Source organism: Chelmon rostratus, chromosome 13, assembly GCF_017976325.1.
Source record: "Chelmon rostratus isolate fCheRos1 chromosome 13, fCheRos1.pri, whole genome shotgun sequence".
Taxonomy (NCBI): Eukaryota; Metazoa; Chordata; class Actinopteri; order Chaetodontiformes; family Chaetodontidae; genus Chelmon; species Chelmon rostratus.
The window spans coordinates 14,285,434-14,292,151 of NC_055670.1; the positions used below are offsets into that span (position 1 = coordinate 14,285,434).

General features: G+C 41.3%; 1 protein-coding gene across 2 annotated transcripts in view; it reads right to left on the bottom strand.

Moving 5' to 3' along the window:
• Window positions 1-5,821, bottom strand: part of pkp4 (plakophilin 4) — a 77,685-nt gene extending 71,864 nt beyond the window's left edge. For both annotated transcript variants that reach the window (XM_041950250.1, XM_041950249.1), the window contains exon 1: window positions 5,653-5,821. The gene's annotated coding sequence lies outside the window, so the exon portion shown is untranslated. The remainder of the gene's footprint in view (window positions 1-5,652) is intronic.
• Between the last annotated feature and the right edge of the window lie 897 nt (window positions 5,822-6,718).

Genomic DNA, 6,718 nt, shown 5'->3' on the forward strand with positions numbered 1-6,718 from the left:
CGCCACCAGGACACTGGCATGCATCGAACCATGATGCAGAGAAACAGAGGGAATGCAGTTACTCATGTCAGGTCAGCCAACCAGCACCAGCTGGCCTTTTTAAAATGACTATTTATTTCATGTAAGTATACATGCTATTGGATATCCAAACTTTTAATTTATTGGCATGGCTTAACAAAAGTTCCTGGGACTCTTACAAGGACTGACAAAAGGCAAATATCGCGGCAGTAATGTCACTGCGTACTGAAGGAAATGTAGGGTTTCTGTCGGCACCATATGGATAATCTATCAAAGGGATTTAATTGAAAAAATAAATCACACCTCACAAGTTGTTAAAATAAATTCCCCTTTAGTTGTACTCTGTAATGATTCATGGAGGATGTGTATGACTTTGCAGTTCTGCAGAGGGACATATGGTTTTATTTGAGGCATTGCTTGAAATTTATATTCTTCAGCTGCGACAGACTACAAGTGTGAGTGCCATCACGTTCATCACGTCTTCTGCAGAGCTTTTGTTACATTCAATGCATGACATTACAATATGCTATTTTTTATCCCGCTCACCAGAAAAAACTCTTGCAACTCTTGTACTATGTGTGACTAATGTTTTTCAGCATTTCTGAGCTTATCCTGGCAACGACAGGAAATCTTAAATGATGTGTGAGCACCTGGGAGTGAATGTCCATCCAAAAATAAGAGGGTCTGGCATCGTTATTGGTGCATGCAGAGGAGAGTGCACTCTGGATGCCAGAAAAATGGTTCTTCTTGAGATGAAAACAAGCCCTTTAACAGGTTGGATGGATTTGCAAGTTATTCTGTAAGAGGTCATAGTTTCTGAAATAACACTTTAGACATAAGACATAAAACTGCTGGTTATTATGGGATATTTCTCTGATTCTTAGGGTAGATCTGCTATCAAAGCTTTGTTCTACAGACGAAAACTTAAAAGAGCAAGTCTTATTCTTTTAAGTTGTATCAAAATGTGTGCCTTTGCCTTAAGGCTATAGGTTTTTCAGCTTTGATGTTGTCACTGTGTCAAGTTACTCTGACAAAGAAAAGAAAAACTGACTCCCAACTCCGCAAATATTGGGATCTATAAAATGGCATTTTAAATGTCATGTGCTTGAACTGTATTTGTTCATTTCCAATGTCAACAAGTCCCTTTCAGAGACAATTGTACTTTGTAGCAGTCTTTTAAATGCCTTGACATTTAAGAAGTGAATCTTCTTCTTCTTGGTTGAGTTCTATGGAAACAGATGAGGCAGACAAATCCTACAGATTGTGCCAGTTTTCAGCTGTAGTTTGGGAACAGGCATAACCCCCGTGGTCATGTAACCTGACATTGGGGAGATGCCTTCACCATCTGACTAAATCCAGTCACAGAGTCCATGCGCATACCACTTTGGGACGATACCTGATCCCACAAACAAGCTCTTTGAGTTTACCAAGAAAAAAAAGTCAAAACCAAGAAGCACACAGCCTAAGTTTATGTTTGCTTACCGCTTATGCTTATGTGCTGAAAACAATAAGCCAATTAAGCGATTAGTCAACTGACATAAAAGTTTTAAAATCAAATGAATGCTAATTGTTTGAGTCATTAATAAAGACAGAAAGAAAATACAAAACATTTGTCCAGACATAACGTTCAAGTTCAAGTCGTCCCCTTGGGATAAAAAAAAAATCAACATATAAATCAGGAATGGAAATAATTACAAGAAAACATCTAGTAGAGCTTTAATGTCAAACAAAAGCTTAGTGTGTATGGTTGTTGAATTGTTCACAACAGTATGGCATCTGGCTCAAAAAATCAGTGTTCAGCATTAAGTGTCATTGTAGGTCATGAGATGTTTTTATGACTATAGTTTTTTCAGGGGTGCTTATTTGTTATGTCATGCACTTGACCGAGATGGACTCCTGTACCACTCCTCCTTTTACCATCGGTAAAGAGAGAGCTTTTGCCTGAAGTGATAATATGAGTAGCACTTTGAAATATTCAACAAGGTATTATGTGCCCTGTTGAGGTAATTCTGCCAGCCAGATAGGCTTAGATAGACGGGACTGTTGGGGTGATGAGCTTGTAGGAAGACTCTAGTAGTAAGGATGCATGTGGAGCAAACAACAGTGGAAAGCTCTGTCCCTTCACTGATGCTGTCCACATAGCAGAAACTGATGAGGGGGCGTCTTTCAAACTCAGCATGTCGGGCCTATGGAGGGCTATTTTACCGGACAAAAATCTATTGTGCACCTAATCTCTAAAAGCGCTGACATGCTTTGTGTTCTGTATTATCTTTAGCTGTCTGGCTTCCAACCAAGGCATGAAATCTGGGGCTCTTTCAGGAATCCATCTACATATCCCGTTAGATCAACAATCAGCCAACAGCCGCACATGCCAAGGCTTATCCACAGAAGCCAGTGCAAGGCTGAATGCACTCTATAGATGCAGTACGATTTTTTAATTGAAAATTCATTTTTACATATGATAAGAAACCACATCTAACTTGGGAGTGAGCTAAAGCGCGAACTCATGATTTACTGTTAAACTTGGAATCCTTCAGAATACTGTGTTATATCTTTACAATATACAACCCTGGGACACAAAAACAGAATGTGATCATTTGCTAATCCCGTTTGACATATAGTCATTTGAAAACAGTGCAACAACAATATATTAAATGTTTTACCTCATCAGCTTCATTGATTTTTGTAAATTTCTGCTTATTCTGTATCTGATGCAGCAACACGTTTCAAACAAGTCGGGACAGGAGCAACAAAAGACTGGGAAAGTTGTGGAATGCTCCAAAAACACCTGTTTGGATCATTCCACATGTAAACAGGTTCATTGGTAACAGGTGAGAGCATCATGACTGGGTATGAAAGCGGCATCCTCGAGACACTCAGCGAGGATGGAGTGAGATTCACCACTTTTGTCTGTTGTTGTTTGAAAATGACTTCATTCTTTTTTAATTAGGTTTTACAAAGTGTCCACTTTTTTAGAATCAGGGTTCAAAGTTAGATATTAAGAATTTATCATCATCAAATAATTGGTTTGCTTGTTGGTTCAGTCTATAAGTCTTTAGAGTGATGCAACAAAGATTACAAGTTCACAATGGAAATTCCCTACTCTACTAGATGTGGTTTGTTCTCAAGGGAGGCAGGGGAGAAAGATCAATCCACTTTAGACCGCACCGTGCTAATGTGGACTGGAAAGAAGCTATGTGGGGTGGGATTTCAAAAAGATTTTCCACGCCAAACGATGAATAAAGCTTTTCTTAGGTAGATTGCCACTATGAAATATTATCATCTGACATTGGAGCCTCACCACAGTAGCTGTATATGTGAATAAATTCTGCATTTATGTTGTGAATGTACGGATACAATAAAAGATACACTGAAAGCTTGGCAACGAAGAAAATAAAACTCAACAAGCTGACTGTCACACTGTAAAAACTCTTTCACTTTTAAGAGCACTTGAACGTTTGAACTGTGCATAAGAGATGCTGACCTTCTCTTTCCTGACTGACAGAAGAGGCTGTTACTTCAGCACTTTACTTAAATACACACATGCAGGCAGACACAAGGAAAATAACCATTTTGTTTCCATGAGGCAAAGACTGCAAATACTTTCCCTTTCTTAAAAGAGGGAGAACATGCTTTTTGATCATAGCAGAAAAAAAGAAAATCTGACATGTAACATAGGGGTGAGGGCTTAAGCCTTGGTGTAGGGCCAGAATTAGGGGGTGAAAGAAATACAAGGAGGAGAGGCCCGCCAAAGGGCGCTGAACTATTCAACTGTTGTCAGTTCTCATTAAAAAGAACTCACCAGGAAGACTGGGTCAAACAATCACACCAACTCACAAAAGGTCTTTTGCAAGCATGTTTGTGTTTTTGTCTACTGAGGCAATCTTCAGGCAAGTAATATTTTCACACTAGCGTCTGCATAATCAATACAGAGAGTTTTTCAAACATGCATCACTATCTTGTACAGCAAGAGTGATAAACAACATGCAGCATGACAAATGAAACTGACAACCGGTTGGCTGAACGTCTGACCTGCTAAAATCTCTCTCCTTGTGCCAAACACATTGTCACTGCTTAGAGTACAAGCAGAAACTACTAAAAAACAAAAACAGAGGGAGAGCTGGACCCCTCAAACCAACATCTCGCTGTTCTTTCAAATCAACAGCAAACCAGCCTAAATGGTTGTCAGCTGTGTGGCAGTGTGTGTCTTGTGCGGTAACGTGAATCACGAGGAGAGTAACCTAGAGGTTCTTCTGTGTGTGTATGTGTGTGTGTAGTGGAGATTGAGCCAGTGTGAGAGAGAGTTCACACATGATCTCATCTGCCACATGCACTTCCACTGTTGGCTGAAAGAAAAAAAAATTAACTGCACTATGGTCACATCAGTGATGCAGGCAGGTCAGGTGACCTCTCCACACCTGCATGGCAACAGGAAAGACTTGTATCACTGCTCCCAGCATCTTTTGTGCAACAATAAGAGTATGAGACTTGACCTTTGGTGAATAAACATCATTTAAAAAAAATGAATAACTGCTTCTGTAATCTTTGAGTTTTCTCTGCCTCGGTTTTAGTCAGGCTTCAACATGACACACAGGGATTAAAGTTGAATGGAAAATTCTCTATTCCCGTTGCAATGGTATTTCTCACTGTGGGATTTAAGTCATAGTTCACACAGACAAGTACCGGATTATTAGAAATATGACTTGAAGACTGAGCAGAGGGCGTTTGGTTGCATGTGAGGCACACACATTCAAATCAGACACACTTTTAAACCAAAGTGGGACACGGTAATGGACATGTCTGAAGGGCACAAATCCTGAGTGAGTGACATGCGATTTGAGACAACCACCTAGCTAATCAAACAAGCTGAAAGAATGCTGCAGTTACATGCGATCGTCCAGGCAATTTCACTGCTTCTTCTGCAGCTTCCGGGGCAATAAAGGTGAGTTCACCGTATCCTGAAAGGTAGGTGATTCTCGCACAGTGCAAAGCAGTGGGGTTCACGTTAAAAGAAACGCCCCTAGTTAAAATGCAGATTACGGTAATTAAATATGGCGTAGTTTGAATGTAGCGAGTGAACGTGAGGTAAAGGTAAGCTTATCTAGTGGGAGCAGAGAGTCTGGATCTCCGCCCCTCGGCGACCTCGCATTCCAGAGATTCCCACACTCAAATCTCACCTGCCTTTTCCTTCACCGCTCAGCAACACACTTTCAAGGGCAACATCGGAGAAAAGTGAGGTTTTATTGTTTTTTTTGCAACCCGCAAACTAACGCCGAAACAGTTTCTGCACGTTAGCCAGCTAAGTTTTCATCCCAACGATTCCGGGCACGAAACCGAAGACAGCGAGTGAAGATCCCTCAAAGGTGTGCGTTTGTTGGCGATGAATCGGTACAAGAACAAGATTACCGTAGTATTAGATTCTCCCCCGTTGCGAAGAAGACTAAAGAAGTTTGTCTTGTGCCAGACACATACAAAAACGGCTAACACTTTCACTACACAGTGAATTCACGACTTTCTGAGTTCAAGTAGCAGTCCATAGCCTCCTGCCTCGCGCACAGATGCTTTTATTTTTCCCTACGTTCTTCCAATTATTCAGCAGTTACTGAAGGAGCGGGAGGGAAAGCATTTAAATACCTTAGGAGGACTGTTGTTGCGCTGGCTGAGCTGCGGCTCGGGTCAACATTGGAACCTGTAAGTTCATCGGTAAAGTCCCGTCGTTTAGTCCCATGCGTGAGGAGGAGTGAAACGCGCCTCCATAAAGGCTACAGTCGAGAAGAAGCCAACCCCTCCGCTGCTCCCTGCTCCCACCAGCAGTCGGAGGCAATGCGAGCGTGCATGACGTCAGTGGGAATGTGGGGAAGCAGTCACACTCCTGATTGGTTGCGACGGCACTACGGGGCGTTCCCAAGGAGGTTCGCGATGTTGAATTGAGCAATGGCAGACGAGATGACAGTTTCCTTGGTTACAATTTTTGTCAACCCGTACACTGTACATAGAGGGATAGTGCAAGGTAAGCTAAGGAGCAGTGGATATATGTTAATTTTACTCGCATAGCACAGACTTAATACTAGTCGTGTGTGTTGCATTTAGTTATATTACGAGGGTCTGTAAAACTTATTAGTGTTCTTGTTCACAATGCTTGTCATGTTTCCATTTGTGTGACTTCAGTGTACACCTAGCTAGCCAGCTGATAGGACAATAAAACGACTGCTCCTCCGTGACACCTTTCCAGCTCACCTGGCTTTTTGTAAGCCCCTGTGCCTCCGTATTGTTGTTGAACTCCCTGCTACTAACTTTTCTATTCGGATTGTTGATCATTTCCTCCATTACTCCAGGACATACCTTGTGAAAACTGCCATCAGTGCCATCAAACCGCAGAGTTGTTTGACTTGCATGATTTATCCAAACAACGGTCGAATAAACAAAGGTAGGATTTTCAGTTTACTATCATAGAGGTCCAGCAAATAATAATCACAATTGAGTAATTACTGGGTTATCAAACTTGTTCCGGATAATTTGACTAACGAATTGATATGCCAGTAGTTTCAGCTCTAACCTGCCGATTCAAAGGTGTCCCTCTCAAGTATGGACAATCATCCTGAGGAAAGCAACAGATAGTGTTAAGCTGCTTTTATGCCCTGAATCTTAACCTTGACTTGCCATTTGGTGTTAAAGTTGTGAAAAATGCTAATATTTTACT